This window comes from Musca domestica, unplaced genomic scaffold (genome assembly GCF_030504385.1).
Source record: "Musca domestica strain aabys unplaced genomic scaffold, Musca_domestica.polishedcontigs.V.1.1 31, whole genome shotgun sequence".
NCBI classification, from domain to species: domain Eukaryota; kingdom Metazoa; phylum Arthropoda; class Insecta; order Diptera; family Muscidae; genus Musca; species Musca domestica.
In genome coordinates this window covers 5,579,516-5,592,040 of record NW_026712309.1, presented here as the reverse complement: position 1 = coordinate 5,592,040, position 12,525 = coordinate 5,579,516, and the positions used below count along the sequence as shown (strand labels likewise).

The window sequence follows — 12,525 nt, the reverse complement described above, 5'->3', positions numbered from 1 at the left end:
TTTTACTTTTATTTGTTTTACAATAAAAACTTTCATTGCGACGTTCGTTTACGACGAGAGGCACACATAATAAAATGTAAACAAACACCTCGTTTCTGATTGGTTGAAACAAATTTGCCGCAAACTTTAAATGTCATGTCGACAGTTGAGGGTACCACAAAAGTTGCTTTGTTGTAGCAATTCGCCGATGCGGTTACCTGTTAGATCTACCTTGGTTGTATTTTTACGCCGGATTCACGATTTTGAGCTTTGATCTGGTTTAGTCTTAATGGCTACCGAAAATAAAACGTTATTATTCCGCGTAAAATAGTACCCAATATTTGAAGTGTACTCAGTTCTGTACGATTGTAATCCAGTAGGCCGATTAAAATTTAATTTGATATTTTGAAATATTCATAGGGCGAATCTTCGCAGAAATTGTTCAAAGTAGAAGTACGTTTAGATTTACGAAATCCACATTTCATATGTCAATTCTAGAGGGTAGACGTCAAATAATGTCCACTGGATATAAGAAAACGATTTACGTGACGTATACGCTATGAAAATGCCATTAGATAGAGTGGATTTAGTAGTCTAAACGTGCTCTAGGTCCAGGCTTTGGACATGGTAGAAGAATACAGGTAGTCGCATCGACAAAGCTGCTGGGACAATTAACTGTCAAATCAATATTGCAATTGAAATTTTTAATGAATAATTATTCAAATTTGTAAATCGAATATTATAACAACCTCCGATTGACGTCGTATAAGAAAACATATAAAAATCTACTTATATTTGAAAAAAAAAAAAAAACATTTTAAAATTTTTGACATATCAAGTTCAAAAGCGTTGATGCATCTACCTATTTTCTTCTACCATGGGTTTGGAATAGCTCATATACAACCATAGTAGAAGAATACAGGTAGTCCCATCGACACAGCTGCTGGGACAATGTCAAACCAATCTAATTTCTGTGTATACAATGGATTTATAAAAATAAATGTTGACAATGAGATGTTGTCAAACGAATAATTTTGTCAAAAATGTAAACATATGGTTGCGTGACTTTACCTTCTTAATTCTACCATGAAGTTGAGTAAGTTACAGAAAATGCAGAGATGGATATTCCTATTTGTAATTACTTTTTAAACAATAAAATTTAATTTGATGCGAAAATTATAAATTATTTGGTAACTTTGCATGACTATATACAAATTATACTTTGTTGTAACAAGTAAAGATGAGGGAAAATTCGGCCGGACCGAACATTAAAAAAATCAACCCTTTGACAAGTAACTTATAAAAAATGTAACTAATAAGTACCAGAATATAGAAAAGAACTTACGAAACCAAATTTCATCCGTTAAAAACGATCAAAATCCCGAATATTGGACAGTACTATTACATTGGCATATAGCAAAATGTGCTACAGACATTAGCACATTATTTGGTTCTTAAGATAGATTGATCCTTATAGACATACGGACTAAGAATTGTGAAAATGGTATCAAACAACACCTTACTCCAATGCATTACTTTTTGATAGGAATACTATTTTTTTGTATTGGAAAGTAAATATTTGACTCGATTGTTTCATTTTGGTGTTAGATTAAAAAATATACTTTAAAATAGTGAAAAATGCACAAATAGTAACAAATTTATAAAAATTAATGTGATTTCTGTAATGAATTAAATTGCGGCATTATATTACAATGAATGGTCAAAACATAGATCCCAGTAGCAACGAAACTAATCAGAGTCATGAAATGGATTAAATTAAAGTAAACAATTTGCGTATACTATTCAAATAGTACAGTTGACTTTTTAAAAAGCACAACACTTTACCTTTCACTTATAGGAAGGCTTGGCAAATGTTTTTCGTCCAATCTAAAAGATATCAAAAATCATTTGCGTTATCGTTCGCTGGAAGTGATAACATTTTTTTAATGCACTCATTAAAAAAATTAGAAAAACCTATACTCAACCAACATTTTTTTTATCGGTAATTATACTTAGAACTGCCAAGCAGATATAAGGATTGATTTATTAGAAAGGTGCGGACACTGTACTCGTTCTGAGAACACTTGTTGGAATTTGAAATTTAAAAACAATGGTCAGTTGTTTTATACCCACATTATATATTTGGAATCGGGAAATTCTATTTAGATTTTAATAAGAAATAGGATTGAGATTATGCTTAACAATAAATAGAATGTAAACAAAACACTTGCAAATTCTTAAGGTGATGATACAGAAGCACCTTGGTCGCTCTCCGCGCGTATTAATCGACCGTGGCATCAGAATAAATGCCGAATACCAAAATGTCGATCACCTCAAGCAAGCGCTTCGCCGGGAATGGGCCGCAATACCGCAGAGCAACATTTGAGCAGCGTGTAACGGTTTCATTGGCCGTTTAAAGGCCATAATTCGTGCCAAAGGTGACCAATTTGATCAAATCTAAACTTATTCTAAAATTTGATGCTATTTCCGACAGTTTTTGCTTTAATTTAATAAAAATTGTGGTGTTTGACTTTGTTGCAGTTTTTTTTGTCTCACCGTGTATTATTTTTCGAGAAATGCTATTATTTTCGAGGAAGAGGCCACATTTTATAGTCGTTCAGGGTGCGATCTGTATTAAACACGTTACAACAGATAAATGTTGTTTTAGGAATTATATTGTTATTTTATAATTAAGGGTCATCAACACTTGGAGACATTGATATGTCAATTTTCTTAAAGGTTTCTTCAAAAATAAGTAGACCTGTGTATGTTTTCCTATACGACGCCAATGGAGATGTTATGTTATGCGTTTCTTAACAATTTTAAAAATTTAAATAATATTTCATTTAACATTTTCAATTCTAAAATTGGTTTGGAAGTTCACATAGTATAATTATTACAGGTAGAAGCAAACCCCAGCTGATTTGACTTTATAGTAATATTAGTGTCAAATCCGATATGATGTTTTGTGATTTAATTGCATTTCTTGATCTCTAGGATAATGAAAACACATTTTTTGCATAATAATAGAAACATTCGATGTTATGCTTAATAATGTGAAAGCATTAAAATTAAATATTTTAAGAACTGCATTTTAAAATTAATGAACATTCAAATTCTAAAAATTAACCTGTTTGAAATGAAACTAATTTATTGAAAATTAATTTTTTTGTTTACCTTTTTGGACACATAACTCTGACATTTGTATAACGTACAAAAACAAATTTGTGTGTGGTTGTTGTTACGTTTGTTGTACAACAACACATGCTGTTACATGTATTATTCTACCATGGACAGTTCATTGTCCCAGCAGATGTATCTATGCGATTACCTGTATTCCTCTACCATGTGAATTACGATAGTGCCTTTAACGGAAGTCAACTTTGTTAGTGTAAACATGTTAAATAAATAATGTAGAATTGTCAGTTTGAATGTGTCTGTTAAATTAAATTTTGTACTGGCAATGCCATTACAGAAAGTTTGTTTACTGAAAGCGTTTCGAAAGCTGTTCCATACCATAGGTTATTAATGATTATAAAAATCCATAGATGGCATTTCTAAAGCATTTGTTAAAAAGGTGAATGTGGTCCTGTGGCGCAATGGATAACGCGTCTGACTACGGATCAGAAGATTCCAGGTTCGACTCCTGGCAGGATCGAAGTTTTTTATAAATTATATTTTATTTTTTTCATTGTGTATACTAATAATTTATAAAAATAAATAAAAACGTGGTTGAACTAGGTAAACATGATAAAAATGACAATGAAACATCTACGAAAATCATTTTCGTTACAAGTTTTTTTGTCTAACCAATATCAAATACACTTTTCATTAGGCTGTCGGTCAATGGTCAACGACTTGAAGCCTACTCACATAGTCTGATGGCAGTTTACAACAACGCATTTCGTATATTTGTATAATTGTCAAATGAAAAACTTAACAATTTTGGCACACGAAGAAATCGGTTAGCAGTTTCAAAATTGAGAAAGACACGGTTGATTTTAAAAAATTAAATGTATTGAAGATTCTAGCAATTAGATATAATATTTCGTCTTCACAGAACTCAGTATTCGAAATAATAATATCCCTTCCATTTCATAAAAACTTGTGCTGGATATGGTTTAAGCTTATGTTTTGAACCGACATTCGGGAACTATATCTTAATTTTAATCGATTTCCACTAAATTTTAGAGAGTTATAATTTTTTTCAATATCATTGATAGGCTTAAATATAAAATCGGATGTAGAATATACATGTGGGAGCTATAGTTGAGTCTCAATCGATTTGATCCAAATTTGACAGAATTATTTGCAGTTGAAACATAAACGTATGATCTAGAATTCAACCTTATTGGACAAACGTAGTGTGGTTAATTTACATCAAATTAGAGGAAATAAATGAAAAAACTGCAACCAACTTCAGACTGCTGTCATTTCTAAGCCACTCTTCCAAACCGATGGTAAAAGTATTCCAGTGACAGCCCATTATATTGTTTACAAGCGTACAAAAGCATTTTAGTGAGAATTTTTCAGGAAAAAAGTTTTTCGTGACGGAATTTAGGCGGGATAGTGTGATTTCTTTATATTTGGCTGGAAAACCTCAAGTGGCTATCGTTAGAGCACTCCAGCATTTAAATGTGAATAAATCTTTTGTGCCTCGTACAATCTCTCGTTACCGCGATACTGGTAGTGTAGCCCGACGTCAAGGAAGCGGACGGAAGAAAAAAAGAAACATCAGCAGAAATGGTTTAAAAAGTAATGAAGCGATATGATCGAAACCCGCGTCGCAGTGGTTGAAAAATGGCTCGTGAGCTGAACACATCGCAATATTCCATTTTTATCTCAATCTGTATGTATGTAAGCTGCATCTACCGGGTGAGATAAAAAAATGCAAAAAAGTCAAACGCCATAATTTTTACATTTTATTGAATGAAAGCAAAAAATATCGGAAATAGCATCAAATTTTAGAATTAAGTTAGAATTGGTCGAATTGGCCTTCAAAGGCCAATGAACGGCCACACGCTGCCCGAATGTTGCTCTGCGGTATTTTGGCTCATATCCGGTGAAGCGCTTGCTTGAGGTGATCGACACTTTGGTATTTTATAGTACCAACCTTGCTTTCCAATATACTCCAGACACAATAGTCCAACTGATTGGTATCCGGAGATTTTGGTGGCCATTGTGCGCTGGAAATGAAGCGAGGATCCTCATTTTGTAATCATTCTTAGGTGGCGCGTGCTGAGTACTGTTGGAATGTCTAAGGTCTGCTCCCAAAATGTTTGCGTGTCCAAGACTTTAATACACCCTCCAGAATATTTTCGCGATAATATTCGGCATTTATTCTGATGCTACGGTCGATTAATACGAGGGGAGAGCGACCATCGGCTGTTATGGCGGCCCATACCATCACCATGGCCGGCGCTTGAGTTCTGGTGGCCAACCGAAGGTGCACATTTTCAGCTGACATCTTTGGCAAGCAAACACGATCATTTTGTTTGTTTACAAACTGCTGGACAACGAATATTTGCTCAACGGAGAAAACCAAATTCGGCAGTTCACCACTTTCGGCCAAGCGAAGCAACTCTCTAGCTCTTTTGAGTCTATTTTCTTTTTGTTGCGGTGTAAGTTCTTGCACTTTTTGGAATTTCAATGGCTTTACCCCGAGCTCATATTTCAATGTTTGCCGAATGAAATATTGCGACATGTTCAGATCACAGCCATTTTTCGGTCACTGCGACGCGGGTTTCGATCAAGTCGCTTTTTTACTTTTCGAACTATATCTGCTGATGTTGCTGTTTTCTTCCGTCCACTTTGTTGACGTCGGGCTACGCTACCAGTATCACGGTAACGAGCGATGGTACGAGACACAAAAGATTTATTCACATTTAAATGCTGGAGTGCTCTAACGATAGCCACTTGAGGGTTTCCAGCCAAGTATAAAGAAATCACACTATCACGCCTGATTTCCGTCACGAAAAACTTTTTTTCTTAAAAATTCTCACCAAAATGCTTTTGTACGGTTGTAAACAATATAATAATTTTAACAGCTGTCGGGCGGGTAGCTTAGAAATAACAGCAGTCTGAATTTGGCAGCAGTTTTTTCTTCTCACCCTGTACGTATGTAATGCCAAAATTTTCCATACGTTACACATATCGTGTTGTACATAGGCTCCATTTCAGTTATTCTTCGATCGTAGCGTGCCTTGCTAAATTGATGGAAATTTTATGTAGCTCCACCCTCATATAAAAAGGTACCATGTTAGAATTAAGAAGGAAAAGTCTTGCAATCATATGTTTATTGTTAAAATATATATTTACAAATCCATTGTATACACACACACACACACCAGATATGGGGACCTGTTTTGCTTTCCTGTGAAATTTGACAATGCAGAGATGAATATGCTTATTTGTAATGATATTAATCTTCTTAATTTTACCATTTACCTTCTAATCAAAATCGTCTTTTTCACATTTTTTGTATATTTGCAGAATCAAGTACCCGATAAAAAACACTTTCAGTGTATGTTGCACTGCGTTACATGTACACATACATACATATGCATGTAAATACAATCAACACTGTTTTTATTGCAAATCTCACCCAAATGAATTTTCAATGAAGTCAACAAACGACTTTTGTTTTCACAAAAGGCCAACGAGTGACAAATACTTGTGGCTGGTCAATTAAAAAAAATGGTCGTAGCGCTGCATATTAAATCGGAGACAGTGGAATTACGTACACACACATGTATATAAATGGACATATTTTAAATTTGTTGGAGATTTTTTCTTTCATGGGATCGATAAAAGTCGTCATGTCTGTATGACATCGTCGGTAAGTATGAAAACGTGATTAAATTTGCAGAACAAGCCGCAAACGTGTATAGCACATGACATACATATTGATAGCGATGATCATGATCACCATCCCGTTGTGGCGCTTTGTTATGAGCTTAGCAGCGAATTACACTCATGTTCAAAATAATTTTTACTTTTTTGATAGCATAGCACACAGATAGGGGATGATATGTACCAAGAAAAGTTTTTTCATGTAATTGACTATAGTTGTTGTGTGAATACCAAGATTTCCATTGAATTGCGAATACTTTTAATATTTGAAGTTACTTCACATACAAAGTGAGATGAAAAAACTGCAACCAACATCAGACTGCTGTCATTTCAAAGCCACTCGTCCGACAGCTGTTAAAATTATTCCAGTGACAGCTCATTATATTGTTTACAAGCCTGCAAAAGCATTTTGGTGAGAATTTTCCAGAAAAAAAGTCATTCGCGATGGAATTCAAGCGTGATAGTGTGATTTCTTTATATTTGGCTGGAAAACCACAAGTGGCTATCAGTAGAACACTCCAGCATTTAAATGTGAATAAATTCGAAATATAAAAGAAGTGACTTAATCGACAATCGCGTCGCAGTGGCCGAAAAATGGCTCGTGAATTGAACATATCAATATTCTTTTCGGCAAATATTGGCAAATTAGATCGGGGTAAAGCCATTGAAATTCCAAAAATTGCAAGAACTTGGTTTTCTCCGATGAGAAAACATTCGTGGTCCAGCAGTTTGTATACAAACAAAATGATCGTGTTTATTTGCCAAAGAGAACAGCTGAAAATATGCACCTTCGGTTGGCCACCAGAACTTAAGCACCGAAAATGGTGATGGTGTGGGCCGCCATAACAGCCGATGATCGCTCTCCGCTCGAATTAATCGACCGTGGCATCAGAATAAATGCCAAATTTTATCGCGAAAATATTCTGGAGTGTGCATTAAAGCCTTTGGGCACGCAAACATTTTGGCCGCAGACCTTGGAAATTCCAACAGGACTTAGCACTATCGCACTCAGAACGCGCTACTCAAGTATGGTTACAGAATGAGGTTCCTCGCATTATTTCCAGTGCGCTAAAATTGCAGTTCTGCCCTCTACATTTCTGCTGTTTATCATCGAAAAAATTCGTGAAATATTCACATATTCAAATAGACAATTGTTAAATTTTATTTTCCAAGTCGAATATATCGACTATGGTACAATGAAATAGCATTTCCAGCTCTGCATTTTCTCTAATTTACCTTTTCGAATTTCAATGCATAAAAAATAGTTTCCATTTCTGATTTTCTGGGCATACAATGGATTTATGAATACAGATTTTGACAATGAGATGTTTTCAAAAGTATAAATTTGAAAAAAAAATTGTAAACATATGATTACATTACTTTACCTTCTTAGTTCTAACATGGTATCGACCAAGCAAATCACACACCTTACCGCCACTCGTCGTCTATATATTCATTATTCTATACCTATTCGAACAGAGAGAACTTTGTGTGACTGTTCAACGCTACATCAAGTGTTGTCGCTATCTATTGCATTTTAACTGCATAGGGTTGTGGCTCCACATTATTTTTGGATGTAGAGACACGTGTTAGGTCCAAAGATAAATGTATCTTAAAAAATTTTTCCAGTGCATACGTTTAATATTGACCACCAGTGTACCTGTAGCGACTGCAATTACTTTTGGATGGATGGATGTGTAATAATGTATAAATATGTGCATACATATGTTTGCTTGTAAGTACCCCTAACGGCACGTAAATTATGTTTCTATTGGAATTTTGTGTGTTTAATGGGACATTTTTCATTTACAATTCATAATTTGCTGCTTTAATTTAGTAGACAATGTTCATTGATTCAAATAGGAATTTTACTACTGGAGGTTTAGTTTCAATGAAAATATTACATCAAAACTCGAAGTGATGGGTTACGGTGACTTGAAATGTAATTTACGACAAGGTGATATTTAAGACTCTCAGTTTAAGATGGGCTAGAAACTATAATTTTCACACAGTTTTGGTAAAAAGTTATTTGTATAATTATACCCTCAACCATACGGCTACAGAGGGTATATATCATTTTATACGGCCAAGACGTGCATCATCGAAATAATTGTTTTAGACCCTAGGTCTCTTTGAACCAAATCCGTTTCAGGATACTTCGAGTCGATCCAGGGGTGTTCGTCTGTCTGCCTGGCCGGCTAGTGCTCACGATAACTTTTGAAGGGAGTATCCGATTTGATCCAAGCTTTGTACATCGTAATATTATTAACAAACTTAGATCGAGCTTGGAGATGGATAACATTGGTCCACTACTTCTGGTATCTCCTACACAAAAAGTTAAAATTTTGTAAAGAAAAGAATTTAAATCCAAATATTTTAGTCATTGCTAGGTCAGGTGTGAAAATGGACAATATCGGCTCACTCCATCAAGTATCTCCCCCACAAAGAGTCAACATTAAGGAGGATTAGTTGTAACTCTCATAAAATGCGAAATAAGAGTTCGTTTTGTCTTCAATTTTTACACATACCAAAATTTCTAATAACATAAGATCTGGTGTGAAGGTCCAATATATCGACACACTCCTACTGGCACCTCCTTCAAAACGGGTCAGCATTTTGAATAACCATAAAACACGTAAAACGGTGAGAAGATGATATGTATTGACCTACTCCTTCCGATACTTCTCCCACAAAGTGTCGAAATTTTGAATAACCAAAACAATCATAAAATGCGAATTGAGCATCCAATTCTCTTAAAATTTAACACATCTCAATGTTTCTAGATAAACAAGATCTAGTGGGAAGACGGAATATAAGGGCTAAACCTTCTGACAACTCCACCCAAGGGTCATTTTAAAAAAAATTATAACTCTTATACAATGTGAAATAACCGTTACAGTCAGTGCACTTTGTACCCTGAAAATGGGAATTTCAAAATTTCCACCTCTTCAAATATTTTTGTACTATTTATACGAATTCCGGAAAGCCCCGCCTAACATCACTGTTCTGTACCATGCTTGAGGCTCAATCAATATTTTGATTGTTGATAAAAAACGAGGCAAATTGTTATAATTCTTAAGTATTTTCATAACATTTTGTGTCCTTTGCCACTTTTCTCACTATACAGTGTGAGATTGAAAAACTGAAACAAAGTCAAAAGCCATAACTTTTACATTTTTTTAAAACAAAATTATTGAATGAAAACAAAAAATGTCGGAAGTAGCATTAAATTTTAAAATAAGTTTAGATTTGTTCGAATTCGTCACCTTTGGCACGAATTATGGCCTTCAAACGGCCAAAGAAACAGTCACACGCTGCCCGAATGTTGCTCTGCGGTATTTTGGTCCATTCCGGGTGAAGCGCTTGCTTGAGGTGATCGACAATTTGCTATCTTTTTTTCGGCTAAGCGAAGCAACTCTTAAGCTCTTTTGAGTCTATTTTTTCTGCTGCGGTGTAAATTCTTGCACTTTTTGGAATTTCAACGGCTTTACCCAGAGCTCATTTTTCAATATTTGCCGAATGGAATATTGCGTTATGTTCAGCTCACGAGTCATTTTACGACCACTGCGACGCGCTTCTTTTTTTAGAACCATTTCTGCTGATGTTGCAGTTTCTAAGCTACCAGTCTGACAGTAACGGGCGATGGTACGAGACACAAAAGATTTATTCACATTTAAATGCTGGAGTGTATAACGATAGCCACTTGTTGTTTTCCAGCCAAATATATAGAAATCACACTATCCATCACGAATAACTTTTTTTCTGGAAAATTCTAACCAAAATGCTTTTGTACGCTTGTAAACAATATAATGAGCTGTCACTGGAATAATTTTAACAGCTGCAGTCTGATGTTGGTTGCAGTTTTTTCTCTCACCCTGTAGATTTTTTCAATTTGACTTTCTTTTTTGAATTGTAAATTTTGTAATATTTTATGTTTTGTTTGTTTGGCATTAAAAAAGCGAAGAAAATCAATAAGATTGTAGTTGTGACTTCGACCCTTAATTGACCACACAGCTGTATGGAGCTTATATCAATATGAGGTCTTTCATTTTCATGTGGCGAATTTCCTTCTGACAAAAAGCCAAATTTCTGAATTACGTTCCACTTAGTCGGATATTGGGATAAGGGTAAGTGAAGTGTCGAATATTAAGACGTTCTGCTATTTGGGCCATATCAAATAGTGAATTTATATCACTAGAGATCGTGAAGCGCTTGCATACTGATTCGATTTGAAATTTCCTTTCAAACTTTCAAAATACTTTAAGCTGCCAGCGCTGTCATATGGGTGGGGGTGTGTTGGCTGTGCCAAATATGACATAATAAAAGTAGAGCTGGCAGACAGAAGAATATAGTTAAATCAATGTCGAATATACCCTTTGGGTCTCAAATGGCGGTCATACAAAAGTGGGCATACTCCTTATACCACCAATCATAAGGTGGACAATACAAGTTACCTCGCAACATGATCTTCTAAATGCTAACTCTTCAAAGTTATTAGGTTCTTTATACGAATAGTTATTTAAATTTTGGCTGTGGGTGTTTACAACAAATTTTCATTCATTTATCATCCATAGTGAGTCCCTCAGAAAAATGCTTCAAAAGACTACAGGAAAGCCTAAAAATGAATTGAAAACCAAAAAGTAATGCATTTCAAAGAGAAAAGTTAAAAGATTACAACTTATATGAGGAAAATTTGTAGTTTATAAAAAAATATCTATTAAACACTAAAAATATGGGACAGCCACGTTTATATGGGTCAGCTAGTTTATACAAAATTTAAATTTTGCACTTGTTTCGCCCAATTGTACAGGGTTGCCCATATTCGACGGACCCATCTGGCAACGCCATAACTTTTGACAGAGATGTCACATCGCTTAATGACATACCGCGTTTGAAGCGTCAGTCCAAGCAGATTTTTACCGTGAACCAATATACGCCACGCGAGCGCTCTGAAATAGTTGAAATTTACATTCAACAGAAGAAGTCAATTGTGAAAAAACAAGTTAAAAAGCAGTAAGTTCGGCCGGGCCGAACTTTTAATACCCTCCACCATTTACAACGAATTTGGAAATTTTCAAAAAATAAAATCCTTAACAAATTCTGTTAAAATTTTAAAAATACCGAATATAGCCGTTATATTGGGGTCTATATGACGTGGACATACATATGCATTGTTTGTCATAAGCCATTACCATATTCAAATTCGAAACTGGACCCGCACCGACAATTTTCTGTCACAGACTGTAGTTCCCATAACGAACTTCAAATACCAAATTTTAAACAATTCCGGTTAATAATGTCGCTAAAATCATCAAAATACCGAATATAGGGAGGTACCGTTATATTGGGGCTATACGAAGACGTGGACCTGCAAAGACAATTTTCTGTCTTAGGGTGTAGTATCCATTTGGAACTTCAAATACCAGATTTGAAACAATTCCCGTGAAAAATGTCGCTAAAATCATCAAAATACCGATTATCGGGAGGTACCGTTATATGGGGGCTATACGAAGACATAGACTTGCACAGACAATTTTCTATCTTAGGGTGTAGTATCCATTTGGAACTTCAAATACCAATTTTGAAACAATTCCGGTGAATAACGTCGTTAAAATCATCAAAATACCGAATATCCGGAGGTACCGTTATATGGGAGCTATATGAAAACGTGGACCTACATGGCCCATTTACGAA

General features: G+C 35.0%; 1 non-coding gene across 1 annotated transcript; it reads left to right on the top strand.

Annotated features, from left to right (window-relative positions):
* Nucleotides 1-3,564: 3,564 nt before the first annotated feature.
* On the top strand, nt 3,565-3,637 carry TRNAR-ACG (transfer RNA arginine (anticodon ACG)). The gene has a single exon. It is a non-coding gene; the product is annotated as a tRNA-Arg (tRNA).
* Nucleotides 3,638-12,525: the final 8,888 nt, after the last annotated feature.